The sequence below is a fragment of the Panthera leo genome, chromosome A2, assembly GCF_018350215.1.
Source record: "Panthera leo isolate Ple1 chromosome A2, P.leo_Ple1_pat1.1, whole genome shotgun sequence".
NCBI classification, from domain to species: domain Eukaryota; kingdom Metazoa; phylum Chordata; class Mammalia; order Carnivora; family Felidae; genus Panthera; species Panthera leo.
The window spans coordinates 148,832,938-148,850,327 of NC_056680.1; the positions used below are offsets into that span (position 1 = coordinate 148,832,938).

Below are 17,390 nucleotides of genomic sequence, written 5' to 3' on the forward strand. Positions count from 1 at the left end.
GTTTATCGATTCATCCACTGATGGATATTTGGATTATGTCCACCTTTTAACTACTGTGAATAGTGCTGCTATAAACATCCAGCACATGTATTTGTTTGAATATTGATTTTCCATTCTCTTCAGCGTATACCTAAAAGTGAAATTGCCAGCGCATATGGTAATTCTAAGTTCGATTTTTTGAGTACCCACCAAACTGTTCTCCATAGTGGCTGCACCACTTTACATTCCCACCAGTATTGTAAGGAGTTCCAATGTCTCTATACCCTCACGTGTTTTATTTTATTTTTTTAATTAATTTGTTTTTTTAATGAAATTTATTGTCAAATTGGTTTCCATACAACACCCAGTGCTCATCCCAAAAAATGCCCTCCTCAATACCCATCACCCACCCCCCCCTCCCTCCCACCCCCCCATCAACCCTCAGTTTGTTCTCAGTTTTTAACAGTCTCTTATGCTTTGGCTCTCTTCCACTCTAACCTCTTTTTTTTTTTCCTTCCCCTCCCCCATGGTTTTCTGTTAAGTTTCTCAGGATCCACATGAGTGAAACCATATGGTATCTGTCTTTCTCTGTATGGCTTATTTCACTTAGCTTAACACTCTCCAGTTCCATCCATGTTGCTACAAAGGGCCATATTTCATTCTTTCTCATTGCCACGTAGTACTCCATTGTGTATATAAACCACAATTTCTTTATCCATTCATCAGTTGATGGACATTTTGGCTCTTTCCATAATTTGGCTATTGTTGAGAGTGCTGCTATAAACATTGGGGTACAAGTGCCCCTATGTATCAGCACTCCTGTATCCCTTGGGTAAATTCCTAGCAGTGCTATTTCTGGGTCATAGGGTAGATCTATTTTTAATTTTTTGAGGAACCTCCACACTGTTTTCCAGAGCGGTTGCACCAGTTTGCATTCCCACCAACAGTGCAAGCGGGTTCCCATTTCTCCACATCCTCTTCAGCATCTATAGTCTCCTGATTTGTTCATTTTGGCCACTCTGACTGGCATACCCTCACGTGTTTTAAAGTAGTCCCTCATCATCCTTTCTATTTCTGTAAAATCAGTAGTAATGTCTCCACTTTCATTTCTGATTTTAGTTATTTGTGTCTCCTCCTTTTCTTCTTTGCCATATATGCTAAAGGTTTTTCAGTTTTGTTGATCTTTTCAGAGAGACAACATGTGGTTTAATTGGTCCTCTTTATTGTTTTTATATCATCTATTTCATTTGTTTCTGCTCTAATCTTCATTCGTCCCTTCCTTTTGCTAGCTTTGGGTTAACTTTGCTTGTCTTTTTCCAAGGTATAAAGTTGGGTCATTGGTTTGAGATCTTTCTTCCTTTTTAATGTGTTCAGCTATAAACTTCCCTCTGAGCATTGCTGTCACCGCCTCCCATGGGTTTTAGTATGTTATGTCTTCACTTTCAAAGTATTTACTAATTTCCATTGCAATTTCTTTTTTTAAGTTTGTTTGTTTGTTTGTTTGTTTATTTTGAGAGAGAGGAGAGAGACAGAGAGACAGAGAGGCAGCAAGAGCGGGAGAAAGAGAACCCCAAGCAGGCTCTACACTGTCAATGCAGAGCCTGACATGGGGCTTGAACTCACGAACCACGAGATCATGACCTCAGCTGAAACCAAGAGGTGGCCACTTAACTGAGCCACCCAGACACCCCTGTTGCAATTTCTTATTTGAGCCATTGGTTGTTTATGAGGGTGTTGTTTAATTTCCATATATTTGTGATTATATGCTACTTTAAATCACACTTCATAGTCAATGTTAAATTCTATATATTCTACCTTAAGGATCTTATTTGAATCCTTACTAAACCTCATTTTCTTGTATTTATCATACCATTTAGACAAATTGCTTTTGGACTCTGATTTCATCATTCAATATATTTGGCCTAGAAGACTTTTATCAAATAAATGATAAAAATGTAGAACAGGATTAGTTAAGATACACCTGTCTTCATAATTAGTACATAATTACACATAAGTTAACAGTAGCAGTTCACTTTATTCTTTTTTTACCTTTTGAAAAAGTAAAAGGTTAGGATTGAAGATCCCAGCCTACTTTCTTCAGACTATAAATCCTTAATATAATTTATATGCTACAAATATAATTTAATACGCTATAATCTTGCTGTGACGGTTCATTTTATGTATCAACTCAACTGGGCCACAGTGCCCAAATATTTGGTCAAACATTATTCTGGAGGTTTCTATGAAACTGTTTTTTGGATATGATTAACATTTAAATTGGTGGACTTTGAGTAAAGCATATTACCCTTCACAAAGTGGGTGGGCCTCATCCAATCAGTTGAAGGCCTTCTGGGAAAAGACTGACCTCCCCCTTGCAAGAAGGACTCAAACTGTACCACTTCCCTGAGTCTCCAGCCTGATGGCCTACTCCATCAGATATTTGATTTGCCAAGCCTCCACAATCGTGTGAGCCAACTCTTCAAAGGAAATCTCTCTTTATACACATACATGTTGTTGCTTCTGTTTCTTTGGAAGAGTGACTAATAAACTTGTTATGTAGTATTATTCTGAAACTAAATATTTCCCTTTTGCCCTCTGATTTATACTTTGTTTCCAGAGTAAAACCTATCCAGAACTTAATTTCTCATGTTGGATTCCATCATGCATTCATTGATTCATTCATTTGGCAAACATTTACTGAACATCTACAATGCACCAGGCACTGAACACAAGGCAGTGGACAAATAAGGAAATATATAGCATGTCAAATGGTGGTAAGTGTTATGGAAAGCAACAAAGGGCAGGATGCAGGGGGTGTTTACGAGGATACAGGAGTGTTACCATACACCTTCTGTCTTCTTCTCTAGATCTGTTCCCTACCTTTCTCCACTCCATTATCTGTCATCAGAGGGTGATATGTATAGACTACACAATATACTCTTTTGTACTTCGGCATCCAGGTTGGTTTGGCTGGTTGGAGCGCTGGCAAAGGATTACAGAAAAAGAAAAGAGTTGATTTTGGATATTTCTTCTTCTGGCTCCTTTCCTATCACATTACCATGTTTCGGCTATATCTTTCTACTGAAGCTTTTGCGAGTGGGATGTCCATCTCACTACACCTGTCTCTCTTAGGGTTCTAGTAAGCTGCCCTTGCCTGGTACGTTTCAACCTCGGGCACTTCTTTCCCCCAGGGGACATTTAGTGATGTGTGGAGATCATCTTCATTGTCCCGATGGGGGGAATGCTACTGGCATCTAGTGGGCAGAAGACAGGGACGCTGTTATACATCCTTAAAATGTGCAGAACAGCCCTCCCCCAACCCCATAAAATTATCTAGCCCCAAATGTTGCTAGTGCTGAGGTTGAGAATCCCTGCCTTGCCCCCTTGGGCCTGGGAGTTGGTAAGTAATGGCTCCAAGCCGTTCCTGGCCCAGAGTTACTGTATCATCCCTCGCTATTTCTCCAAAACCAAACCAACATCTGTGTAAACAGTTCCTTTTATTAAACTTTCCTCTAATTACACGTTTCCTTCTGGGACTGAAACTGATACAAGTTGTCAGTCAGATTCAGTGACTCTAACAGAAATAGGCCTAGAGAATCAAAAGAGAGGAATTTATTGGGAAGAATTGATTGCATGGGTATTGGAATACCTGGGAGGCCAAATAATTCACATTAAAGAAACCTGGAAATCAACAATGGCTGGAAGCCACTAGCATTCCTAGGCTGGAGGAACAAAGGGTTGGACAAGAGAATGATAGGAGAACATGTAGGCTCGTACCTAACAACGAAAGTCCCTTCTAAGTAAGATGACATTTCAGTAAGAACTTGAACGAATGAATAGGCAAACCATGTAGATATTTGGAATAAGAATTTTCTGGGTTGCAGGGAAAAGTGCAAAGGTCCTAGGAAGTAGCATGCTTAGTGTGTTAAGAGGAAAGTATTGCTAATGATCCCACAACAGAAAGAATGAGTGGGAAAGTGGTGGGAGGTAAGATCAGAGGTTAAGACAGGCAGCAGACAATATGGGACTTTATGTGCCATACTGTGGACTTGGGTTCTGGCTCTGAGATGAAGTCATTGACAAGTTTTGAGCAGAGGAGTAACATAACGTGATTATGGTTTAGAAGGATCCTTGTGACTGCTGTGAGGAAAATAGACTTTTTTAAAAAAATTTTTTATTATTATGTTTATTTTTTGAGAGAGAGAGAAACAGAGCGTGAGTGGGGGAGGGGCAGAGAGAGAGGGAGACACAGATTCCGAAGCAGACTCCAGGCTCTGAGCTGTCAGCACAAAGCCCAACGCGGGGCTCAAACCCATGAGTGTGAGATCATGACCTGAGTTGAGGTCAGACGCTCAACTGACTGAGCCACCCAGGTGGCCCGGGAAAATAGACTTTAATGGAGCAAGAGATGAAGAGAGAGAAAGAGAGCAGTTGGGAAATTATCTCAATAATCTAGGGAAGGCAGCTTGAGTGAGGGCCCAAGGGGTAGGTGAGAAGAGGTAGGTTTTTGCAGATATGTTGAAGGTAAACCCAACAGATTTGGTTGGGTGATACATAAGTGTGAAAGAGTCAAAAATGGCTTCAACTTGAGAAGTGCAGTTTGGAGAGAAAATCAGGAGCTCACTTGTGGACACGTTAAGTTTGAGATGGAGACTAGATATCCATTCAGAGCTGTGGGGGAGGGCCATTGGATATATGATTCTGGAATTTGGGGGATGTTTAGATGAGAGATATAAATATGGGAGTCATTGGCATAGAAGGAGCATTTGTCTTAGTTTGGGTTCCCCTAGAAGCAGACCCTGACAAGAATTTGAGTGCAAGCAGTTTGTTTGGGAGGAAGGTCCAGGAATTACCAGCAGAGAAGTGAAAACAAAAGAGAAAGGAAGTAAAAGGTACACTATGAAGTAAGTTATCCCTTTCAGCAACTTAACTCTCTTCCCATTGTGGAATTCTAGGAAAGAGTGTAGAATAGGCCTCAAAGGCATCCTGAGAGATCAGAAAGCTAGGCTTATTACCCACCAAATTGCCATCCATCTTTGGTTGAGGGCTTGCTCTTGGGGACATTTACTCTCTAGGACTTCCAGGTTTCTCCATAGGAGAGTCCAGTACTGCCTGGGCCAATAAAAGCCCCCTTGATAGAACATCAGAAGTGAGGATCCAAGTAAGCAGTGCTCTGTGTGCACAGGTCTTGAAGAACATAGGTGGGGGTTCCAGTCATGAGATGGTCCAGCGTCACCCCCAGAGTGAGTGAGGTTAGAGAGAGAAGATGTCTGGTCACCAAAGCTCTATAAGCATTCCATCATTTAGAGATCAAGGAAATAAGAAGGAACCAGCAAAGGAGACTGAGGAGAGGCCAATGAAAAAGAGAGAATGGAGTCCTAGAAGCCAAGTTCAGAAAGTGCTCCTAAAGGTTGGAAGAGATTAGCTACCAAATGCTGCAGAAGGTTCAAGTAAGGTGAGGATTGATGATTGACCATTGGATTTAGCAATTTGGAGGTCACTGGTGACCTTGAGAAGATCCAAGGAGCAGTGGTTCAAGACAGGGAGTGAGTTCAACAGAACAAAGAAATCAGAGACAGTCTGTAGAGACAACTTTTTCAAATAGTTTTGTTGTAGAGAAATTGTATGCTAGCTGGAAGGAGATGTGGGGGTCAAAAGAGATGTGTGTGTGTGTGTGTGTGTGTGTGCGTGCACACACACACACACACATGTATGTTTAAGATGGGAAGTGTTGCAGCATGTTTGTGTGTTGATAAGAGTAATCCAGGCAAAAGGGAAAAACTGATAATGCAGGAAAGAGAGGAAAAGTCACAGAAGTGATATTCTTGGTACACAAGAGGGAAGGGGGTCTGTACACAGCTAGACAGAACTGCCTTAGGAGCACAGATATGTATCAGTAGTGACAGAGGGAAGGCAGAGGGTAGCTGTGGAGGTGGTGGAGTGTGTGGAAATGCTCTTCTGAATTGCAGTATTTTTCATAGAAACAAGGAAGTCAGCTAACATTTGAGGGTGGAGGAGGAATTGTTGAAGGGTTGGGGAGAGAGAAGAGGTATGAAATAGTCGTTCAGGATTGGGAATAGTGGAGAGAAATAGAGAAGGATGGCCAAGAAGCAACTGGCCTTAGTGATCATGACTTTGAAGTGAGTGCAGTCAGCGTGGTTGAGTCTGTCTCCAACCATGTTCAGCTGCTTGGGTGTGGCCATGGGGTAAGACAACCAGGCTGACTGCTCTCACTTTAAATTAGACTTGACCAAAGGTTGGGTGTGCTTTGTTTACAATGCCCAGCATTTCATTTCGCTCCAGAAATGAGGTTTCTTGGGGAAATCATCCTAAATTCTCAGATTCTAGAGAATATGTTTATAAGCAAAGGGAGAAAAAAGAGATTTGTGGGAAGATCAAAGCAGAACTTGCTTTATTGAACACATTTTGAAAGTGTTGCTCTGCCAAAACCGATCTGGGACTCAGCAGGAAACAATAGGTCAACCCCTTTACCTTCGATAAATGTAGTGAGCTGGATTTCCTCTCTGAGTTTCTTGACTCTGGTGAACTCTATAGCCACTGATTAAGGAATTGGAACCCAACATGCCATTTAACTGTTAGAGTTCTAAATAATTTATTCCATTTTACAAGAGGCTGAGTGTACTACAACCACAGGGAACGTAAAAAGCAAGAAAGGTATTTTTGAAGTTGCCCCACCTTCCTCTAGTAAAATTGTCTTACTACTTTTGCAGATAGAGCTCACATCTTTGATGAGCCTCTGGTCAAAGATTCCAGTAAGAAAACCCTTGAGACAAGGAGCTGTATACTTTGGACTTTCGTTTTACCCCCGGCCAAAGAAAATTAACATACTGAGTCTTTGTGTCCCAGTAGCTAGTTTCTGAACAAGGTCAAACAGCCCATTTACGAGTGCTCAGAAGACATCCATAGCATTAAGCCACCAGATAAAGGCAATGAAAGGGCAGGCACAGTGGTTGAATATTGTGCCCCCAAAAGATATGCCCAAGTCCTAACTCCTGGAAACTGTGACTGTGACCTTGTTTGAAAACAGGATCTTTGCAGACATAATTAAGTTAGGGATCTTGGGATGAGATCATCCTGGATTTAGGGTGGGCCACAAATCTAATGCCTGGCATCCTTACAAGAGAGGGGATGAGACACATAGAGACGCCAAGAAGGGCAATGTGAAGATGGAAAAAGAGACGCATGGCGTCCATGAGAGGCAAGGAAGTGATGGGACGGGCACATAACAGTCACCCTCCGCTTCTCCCGAAGGATCCAGCCCTGCTGACCCCTTGATTTCAGACTTCTGGCCCTACTGAACAGAAAGAGGGTAAATTTCTGTTGTTCAGGTTTGTGGCGACTTGTTGTGGCAGCTGTACAAAACTGATGCAGGGAATGAACTCACATTTTAATAAAGTGAAAAGTGCATAGTCAGGAAAATGGTACTGAATGAAACGTTCTTGGGACTAGGGAAAGAGGCTGGGACCACTTGCGTTTCCTAAAACCTTGGGGTGTTTCCCTTAGTTTCCCTCTAGAAGAACATAGCTAGCTAGCTTCTCCTTCTGAAATCATGCCTCCTGACAGTCTGGAAAACATGCCCGTGAGTCCATTGCTTCATTTCCATGAAGGTGTTTGCAAGTATCTGGCTCCCCAACAAGTCCTACCCTCATGACTTCATCAGCCTGATTCTGCAGTCCTGAAATTTCTGCTTGTAACAGGTCCGAGCTGAGAAGTCTGTACTTTAGAGAACAGCCTCCCAGACACCTGTCTCCCCCTGGATTCCTGTCTCATCTGGAGTGAAAAGAAGTAACAGCTAGCATCACACTTTGATGTGCTTTTTTTTCATTCTGATCTCTACTTTAATGCTCACACTCCACTTAGGGAACTCTTGACTCTCCTTCAAGACTTGCCCAAATGCCTTCTGCTCTGTGATGGTCTCCCTGGAACCGTGGAATCAATTATGTTTTCTTCTACATTCCCACAGAACTTGAGCACCTCTGTTAAAGGGCATAATTAAATTTTATTACAGCCTATTTTTACCTATCTATCTTACCTGAAACACTCCAGAGGAAGTGTTATTCATGTCTGAATCACCAGCAGTTGGTCTAGCTCAATAAATACTTTTTGTATAAATTAAGGAAAGCAGTATCTTAGAAAAGTCCACAATAACCAAATTCAAAGGTTCTCAAAAATATACAACTGCTGTTAATTAACTTCATTTATTTTGGATTTCAAGCCATTAGCACTTGGCAAAGAAACAAAGCAACATAGAAATTAGTATGTCCTGGGGCGCCTGGGTGGCTCAGTCGGTTGAGCGTCTGACTTCGGCTCAGGTCATGATCTCACTGTCTGTGAGTTCGAGGCCCGCGTCCGGCTCTGTGCTGACAGCTCAGAGCCTGGAGCCTGGTTCAGATTCTGTGTCTCCCTCTCTCTCTGACCCTCCCCCATTCATGCTCTGTCTCTGTCTCAAAAATAAATAAACATTAAAAAAAAAAAAGAAAAGAAAAGAAAAAAAGAAATTAGTATGTCCTATATGAGTAAAGAGTTCAGGGCAGAAGTTTGGAGGTAAGTGTTGACTGCTTTGCCATTAGCAAGAGGGAAACTTCTTTCCCGGAGATAAAAAGGGCAATGTTACCCCCAGGATGGCAACATTCTTCAACACATGGGAGATAAGTTCTTCCTATTTTGGATGAAAGTTTAGCAAAAGCTTTCTAGAATTAACCACTGAAGAAGCACAATGAGCCACATTTCCTTCATCTGGTCACTGCAGAAAGCTGAAGTGTTCACAGCAGATGGTGTTCAGTGTGATGTTATCATACCACGGCTTATCCAAATGTCTCCTTTCATCATGTTTTGTTTGGAGTTATACCTGGAGTTTTATGTATTTGAAAATATTCAAAATGAATCCTCAGTTGTTGAAGAAACATGGATTATCCTCTAAGCTTATATGTGAACATGTTCTATAGAAAAGATGAAAACATCCAAGTGAACAGAGGCCCAGAGCATAAATTTAAGAGGAGGGTTTGAGTAGGTAAGTATGTATGTTCTCATGGGAACACACAGCTGCTGCCAACAAAAACCATGGGAAAAGGCCGCAGACTCTTTCTATGATTCAGGCTAAAATCAAATTTGTAAAGGAGTCAAAATACCCATGAATCATCTCCTCTTTCAACCACCATGATCATTACTATCTCCAAGTCAAAAGCGGGCCAAGAGTTACAATGAAAACCAGCCTGTTGTGACAACTGGAGATGTTTGTACTAAGTAATCTCCCTGCCAAGAAATTCTGGCAGCTTCTAACATCCCCCAAATACCCTTTAAGTTCCTTTGCTTATTAAGACCCCCATAATCTGGTACTATAATTGCTATCTCATCTAATTTGTGACCACTTCCCCATTTTGGTCAAGATGGTCTTTTCACTACCCGGTACACTTTCATGTTCATTCATGCCAAAACTTGACTCACTCTTTGTCCCCCAGTTCATGTTCCTTCTTCTTCAGCTATTCAAACCAATTTGTTCTTAAATTCCAGTCCCAGTACCATCTGATCAGTGGGGTCTGTCATGACTGCCAACCATATTTGCATTACCCTGCTCTTAATTCCCATACTGACACTTGAGAGCTAGAATCACAAGCTAATGTTTCTTTCTGTTTGTTTATTAGAGAGAGAGAGTGCAAGTCAGGGAGGGAGGGAGGGAGAGAGAGAGAGAGAGAGAGAGAATCCCAAACAGGCTCTGCACACAGTGAAGCCCCAATGTGGGGCTCGAACTCACAAACCATGAGATCATGACCTGCGCCAAAGTTGGATGCTTAACCGACTGAGCCATCCAGGTGCCCCCCAAGCTAATGTTTCTTTTGAAATCAGTCTATCATCTATGGACACTCATTGGATTCACACACTGCTAGGAGCGTAATGGAGATTTCTGGTTGACCTTCTAGCTATTGTCTTTGCTGCTCACCATTGTAAACACTTCTTTCCTTCCCAAAGATGACCAAGATAAGTAAGGGCTCTTGTTCCTTTTTAATCCTATGCAAGGGAAACATCTCTCCCCCTTGTCAGGCAAAAAAGAATCAGTTCGTACTAAACTGGTGAAAGCTATTGGAATCTTGACTTTTAACCCCTTCCAAATTGCATAAACCTTAGCTAAACTACAAATCAGTTACTAGTTGAGAAAACCCTATGCAGATAAAGGAATACTGGTTTGGGGTACCACTTGGAATAAGTGGTCTGGATCCCAGATTTTGGATATCCAGACTGTGGAGTCACTAATAGGCATATTCCATAGTCAGGATTCATAATGAGAGTAATTCTTTTGGAATCTGAATCTTGCGGGGAAAAATAAATGAACAGGGCTAGATTCAGGTCTCAGAGTCTGGCAATCACAGTTTAGTCACAAACAGATAATGGAATCTCTGTAACATTTGCTTAACATCTAAAACCTCAAAATGCCTCCATTTCTAGGGCAATGTCATCTTTGTATCAAGAAACCATTTCTGGGCATGGAGACATTTAGCCTGGTATTTTATTTTATTTTATTTTATTTTATTTTATTTTAGCCTGGTATTTTAAAAAGTCACACTAGTTCATCTGTGCTGAATGAGAGGAAAACTGAAAGAAATTTTTTTTTCACCTCTCTAACTGAACAAACTGTAGCTGCCCTTGAATGACCTTTCTGTAGCTTACTCACTGCATAAGTCACTGTCAAAAATGTTTACACCTTTCCTCTCCATGAAAGGGACATCCTTCTCCCACTCCTTTACTTTGGTTTGGCCATGTGACCTGCAGCTATGTAAGATTAAATGACTGTTATTCTACTGAGTTTGGGGGAAAGTTTGTTACACAGAGTTCTTGTGGCAACAGCTAACTGATGTACATACCATTACCTTCATAGGTAGGTAGTTTCCAAAGTTTCCAGATTTTCTGAAGTTCTGTTTCAGCTCCCAGAAAATGCCATTCGTGACCCTGAAAGATGCAAATATAATATTTTCCTATGGGCTTCTAGATCAAATGGTGTAGTTGCTTCAGACACATGCTTCTTTTTTTTTTTTTTTTTTTTTTTCAATTCCCAACATCGTGTTTCCTGCGGAATATTGCAAGTAGTCACAGGGAAATGTGATGTCTCTATGTGCACAGGTTACTTGATTCCAGGCCCAGAGGGATCTGGTTGTGATCCCTAAATCTGTCACTGTGTCATGGACCGCTGAAAAGTTGAAGGTAGGAGGCTACATCAGCCAGGGGCTCAACAAGAAACAGAGGGCACACTCAGTTTTGTTGTGTAGAGGCTTTTTATTTAAGGAACTATTTATAGAGATACCGGTAGGATTACAGGAACCCGCGGGGGAGGAACAAGAGACTAAGGACAGCGGAGATCATTTGCAATCCCCAGCCTGAACAGCAGGGGGAGACAACCCTATTACCAAGACCCTGGTTGAGAGCTAAAGTCAGAGAGGGACTGCCCCATGGTAGCTGTGGTTTGGTGATAAGGCCATAGACCTCAGGGAAGCAGAGTGTTTGGGAGGGAATAAATGCCCTGGCATCTCTCTCCATCCACATTCTGACCTCCTGCTGGTGCCTCCTACTTGCTAGAGGGTGACATAGCCCATAGAGGTCAGCTTCCCAGGGCAAAGAACACAGAAGAGGAAAACAGAACAGATCTGGGGAGAACCAAAAAATAATCAGAATATAGGATACCTCAGAGATATCGCGGACTCAATTCCAGACCACCACAATAAAGTGAATATTGCAATAAAGTGAGTCCAATGAAGTTTTTGGTTTCCTAGTACCTACAAAAGTTATGTTTAAACTATAGTCTAGTAAGTGTGCAATAGCACGATGTACATACCTTAATTAAAAATTCTTTATTGCTAAAAAGTGCTAACCATCATCTGAGTTTTAAGTGAGTTGCCACCATCTTTTTGCTGGTGGAGGGGCTTGCCTCAATGGTGATGGCTGCTGAGTGATCAGGGTGGTGGTTGCTGGAGACTGGGGTGGCTGTGGCAATTTCTTAAAATAACACAACAATACATACACCGTATTGATTGATTTCCTTTTTTGCAAATGATTTCTCTGTAGCATGTGGTGCTGTTTGATAACATTTTACCTACAGTAGAACTTTCAAAATTGGAGTCAGTCCTCTGAAACTCTGCCACTGCTTTATCAACTCAGTTTATGTCATATTCTAAATCCTTTCAACAAACTTTGCAGCATCTTCACCAGGAGTAAATTCCATCTCAAGAAACCATTTCCTTTGCTCAGCCATGAGAAGCAACTCCTCGTCTGCTAAAGTTTTCTCATGAGATTGCAGCAATTCAAATATAATAATAATGAAAACATTTGAAAAATATTGCAAAGAATTATCAAAATGTGAGGCAGAGACCCAAAATGAGCAAACATGGGGAAAATGGTGCCAATAAACTTGCTTGACTCAAGGTTGCCACAAACCTTCAATTTGTAAAAAATACAGTACCTGCGAAGCACAATAAAACAAAGTATGACTGTAGATGTTCATTAACGCTTGACCCAGTTCCCTCTGGAAAAAAAAAAAAAAACATGGCAGGAAGGGAGGCCAAAAATGGTGTTATGATCAGGGAAAGTGCATGGTCTTTCATTGTTAATTGATTAGCAAAAAGATGGAGATTTCGATAACCTGTAATTGGACCAGTAGGTTGCTTTGCATTGCACCTATGTTGCCTTCAAGAATTTCTCTAAAAGCATCATGACATAAGCCAGTGGCACTAGAAGGCATCAGTGAAATTAACACTAAAGTATCTGGAAGATAATATTTTGAGGAGGGCAATGAAACTAAGGCTCAGACCTGAATTTATGGATTTGGAATTGTGATTTAAGAAGAGACATGTTAATGGATAATGAGGCAAAACCTATCTTGGTGCCAGAAGATTTCTAGCATCTGAACCACGAAACCCTAATGCTATTTCAATTTTGTGATATTCTTCAGATTCTTGACCTATAAAAATATTATGTAGAGATATTTACCAAACTTAACTCATGACACATCCATAAACCCAAACTTTCCAAAATATTTTAGGTGAGGGTGTGGAGGGCAAGGGATACTGAGGACTCCTGGGTCCATATACACGCATGCCTATACATACACCAGCATCAGCTGTCTTTCTTCAGCAAAATTACACTTCCTTTCCATTTTTGGAAACAAAAATATGCTCAAGTGAGTAAAACTAAAATATCAATATGTTGAGGGTACCTTTTATTACACACAGAAGTATCTTAATATGCTGGGAAACAGTATTACACATTATACCAATTTGCTTTGAGAAATCAATTAGCTGACTATTCATCTGAACTCAAATATGTGAGACACACTTCCATGGTTTTGAGATCATTCCTTAAACTGGATCTTTATCTCAGGAGAATTCTCGAACAGTAATATTTCAGGGATAATGCTAGGTAAACTCAGAGGAAATGAATTCTAGGTCCTTAGGAATGCTGGATGTGAACCATCTGAAGCATCAGAAGATTTACTACCAATATCTTCATCCTAATATTTTATTAGTGCGTTTGCTTGATTTAAAGCTAGCCTAGATCGGGTTTCTCCAGAACAGACCCTGACTAGGACCAAGGCTACAAGTTTATTTGGGAGGTGATCTCAGGAAACATTGGGCTGGGGAAGGGGCAGTGAGCCAGGAGATGAATCTATGAGTATGCTACAGCTGTGGGAAACTTGGGCTCATTCCAAATGTGTTCCTCTAGGAGGTGGTGTAGAGCATACCTGGTCATTGTTGCACTCCAGGGATGAAAAACGTGGAGGACTTAGCCACCGAACCCCCACCTGTCATTAGTTTGAGGCTGTTCCCATGGATGTTAATGTGCTGGCACTTCCTGCCCGCCTGGCACCCAGAATGCTCCTGTGGTCAAAGAAAGCTCTCAGCCTAAGGGGTGCAGGTATTGGCAATAGAAAGCTTATCGGCACGTATAGGAATGTTGGGTTACAAGGGGATAAAAATGGTGTGCCAAAAGTACCTACTCAGAGGCATAACCAATTATAAACACATGACTAAATCTTTCTTTCAGTGGGAGGAAACCAAAAGGTCAGCAACCGAGGGTGGCAAGATCTGGAAAGCATAGACTGTAATCCTTCTGATAGCAGTCCTACTCTCTTCCCACACAGGATCCTTGCAAGCTTCTCCTCAACCCCCAGTCAGTCACTGGAGGTCAGACTAAGGGAGGCCTGAGAACATTGTTTGCTTATCTCCTTGGAAGACATTGGGAACAGGTCAAGGAAGAAGCTATACAGAACACAGCAGGAGAATGCCATGCTTTTCTAATCAATGGTAACTTAGAGTCCATATTCCAAAGAAATAGTATTTCTCATGCTGTAAATTGTAATCATCCTATTTCTCTACAGGCTTGAAAGCCACAGGATTATCTCTTCAAAGGGAAATATTGAAGCTGAGGTGCTTACTGTTCTTCAATAAAATTTCCACATAGTACTTTCCTTTTAGGTTTTATGGTATCTTACGTCCCAGCCATACAAGCTTCTTGTACCTCTTAACATCAAATTGAATGAGTAACTACGACTTGGGCTGTTGGTATTTCCTAAGTTGGGAATTGGAGGAGGGTTGAGGAAAGGGGAGTTTCCCCTGCCCTAAGCTTTCAGTGCACTTTGAAAAGACAGTGGTTGGTGCTGAGTCTAGAAAACTGGTTCTTATGTAGCTTTTAGGCTTATTTCCTCATCTCCTAACTTTATGGGAGGAAGGATTTCTTTCAATAAAGTAAGGACTAGATAAGGAGTAAGTAGTTAATCAGAAAAGCGTGGTAGCAAATGTTCTGGGCAAGGGAACCACGTGTGAAAAACATATTAAGCCAAAGGGTGCGCTCATGAAAACATGTTCAATATCTAGCCATTAGAGAAATGCAAATTAACACCAAATGGACGTACTACTTCACACCCACTAGAATGGCTAAAATTTAAGACTGACAAATACCAAGTGTTGATGGGGATGTAAAACAATTAGAACTCACACATACTGCTGGTGGGAGTGTAAAAGTGTGGTAAAGGGCGTGGTAGTTTCTTATAAAGTTAAACATATACTTACCTTATGATCCAGCAATTGTAGATCCAGGTCATTGCCCAAGATAAGTAAAACTATATGTTCACAAAAGGAGTTGTATAAAGAGTGTTCACAGCAGTTTAATTCACAGTAGCCAAGAACTGAAAACAACCCAAAGGGCCATCAACAAGACAATGAGTAAGCAAGCTGTGGTCTATTACCACTCAGAAATAAAAAGGATGAATTAGTAATGTTCTGATACCTGCAACACCATGACTGAATCTCACAAACCTGATGCTGAGAAAAGCAGCCAGACACAGAGGGTATATAATTAATGTTTCCACTTACATGAAGTTCTAGAACAGGCAAAACTCATCTAAAGTGAAAAAAAAATCAGTGGTGGCTTTTGGGGGACTTGGGGGATCAGCTGGGAAGGGCAGAGGACTTTTCTCACAAGAAGGAATGCTGGTAAGATTGTAGGTACATGAGTGTAACTAGTTATTAAAATTGTTCAATTAAGATCTGTGCATTTCAATGTATGTAAATTTTACCTTAAAGCCTCTAAAAATAATGATAATTAAATAGTCAGGCTGGGGAGTGGGTGGAATAGATAAAACAAGAGTGGTAGAATATTCACAGTTAAAGTTAAGTGGGGCTCATTATACTATTCTGTTTATCTATGAAATCTTCCACACACACGTAAAAAAAAACAAAACAATAAACAAGCATCATCAAAAGGCTTTAAGGGAACTGAAAATAGTTGAGAATGATTGAAGTGGAGAGTGTCTTTTCCACTCTTTCATCTCATAGGAATCTTACCAGACAGTGCTGGACTGAAGATACCAAATCTCTTAGTCACATCTCACTTTACAGCACGGATGGTTACAATGACGAGCTAACATAAACAAGCAACTGTGGCAAAAACAGACATTTATATCTCGTGTATAAACATAACTTACCAAATATTGTTCCTTGAGGTACCTTGCAGCAATTGGAACAAGAACTTAAACATGAGCCATTTGGCTACCATGCAATATGGACATGTTTACTGGTACAGGCTCAGACCAGTATAATCCCCTTTCTTAACCTGGTAGAGCTCCTGAAGTTGCAGTAACTAAACTATACCACACCTAGTCAACAACTGATTTTTAGAAAGCCATAAATGTCTTATAAATCAAAAGTCATGTCTGAAAATATATAAGAAATACACTCAATAAATCATCACCTCTCATCACTTCCTGCTTTAAAACAGATTGATGCCAATGCTGTGAATGTTTCATACGAGTTTACATTAAAATTCCTTCATCTTAATGTAATGCAGTTGTGTGTGTGTGTGTGTGTGTGTGTGTGTGTGTGTGAGTGTGTGTGTTTGTGTGTGTGTGTGTGTGAGAGAGAGAGAGAGAGAAATCACAGGTCTATGTAGACTTGTTAGAGTGAATTACAGATTTCCTTTTTAGGAAAAACTTAAAGCTCCCTTTAATTTTGCAGATGAGGGAACTGAAACCAGGAGAAATGAGATCGCTGTCCAAGATAACAAGAGTAAGAACGTCACTCAGATCTTATTTCTTCAAGTTGAGATGGATCATTCTGCAATGTTCATAAATATGAAATCCTTTCCATTAGCTGTATCCACATTGACTAACTCAAGAGAACTTTATCTTGGCAGTTTACAGAACACTACACAAATTCAGAATTGTTCAAAATGTTTCCAGTGCATTAGTAGAAATACACTTTTGAGCCATGGAGATTACTATACTGGAACATGGTGACTCCTTCAAAAGACCTTGGAAAATACCGCCAATTTGCCATTTGCATATGCTTGCTGACCCAGCATTAGAGTAGATAATTGAACTACTCAAGATCTTTTCCTCTCTTTATTTCTTTTTGCTTGTCCACATTTTTACTTGGGTGATATCACACACTACACTTTTTTTAAGTAGTGTGTTATAGTCCCTTAGTGAGTTATGAGATCAACTTAATGGTACACAATTAGCATTTTTTAAAAAAAGAAATTAATTAGATTAGAAAATAGTGTACAATATACATACTTAGGGCAAGGATTATTTTGTGAAATTTTTGTTTCATATACCTATGTGTGGACACTGGGTGACAATATAAAACATTTATTATTATAGATCACAATTAAAAGCACTCGAGAGCCATCGGCTCTCAAAACTTAAAATTCCCACAAGCAATGTTCGAGGGTCTCCTAAGGACTTTAATGCTATAACTCTTGATTACTCCTTTCTCAACTCACTTGTTTGTGTTGCCTACTATTTTAACTCTCACTCTTAGAATCACACGAATGAGACATTATTATCATCATCAGTAATATCATGCAATTTCTGAATTTACCTATATGTTTGTTAATTTCTTTGCACCTGT

At 40.5% G+C, this 17,390-nt stretch overlaps 1 long non-coding RNA gene across 2 annotated transcripts in view; it reads right to left on the minus strand.

Annotated features, from left to right (window-relative positions):
• Nucleotides 1-2,653: 2,653 nt before the first annotated feature.
• Nucleotides 2,654-17,390, minus strand: part of LOC122211794 — a 30,142-nt gene continuing 15,405 nt past the window's right edge. Inside the window, exons 1-3 of one of the 2 annotated variants that reach the window (XR_006198846.1) lie at nucleotides 15,051-15,160; nucleotides 10,863-10,941; nucleotides 2,654-2,961 (exon numbers count right to left, since the gene is read on the minus strand). This is a non-coding gene — a long non-coding RNA (uncharacterized LOC122211794). Of the gene's footprint in view, nucleotides 2,962-10,862; nucleotides 10,942-15,050; nucleotides 15,161-17,390 lie in introns of those variants that run through there. The other variant, XR_006198841.1, reaches the window with a different exon arrangement.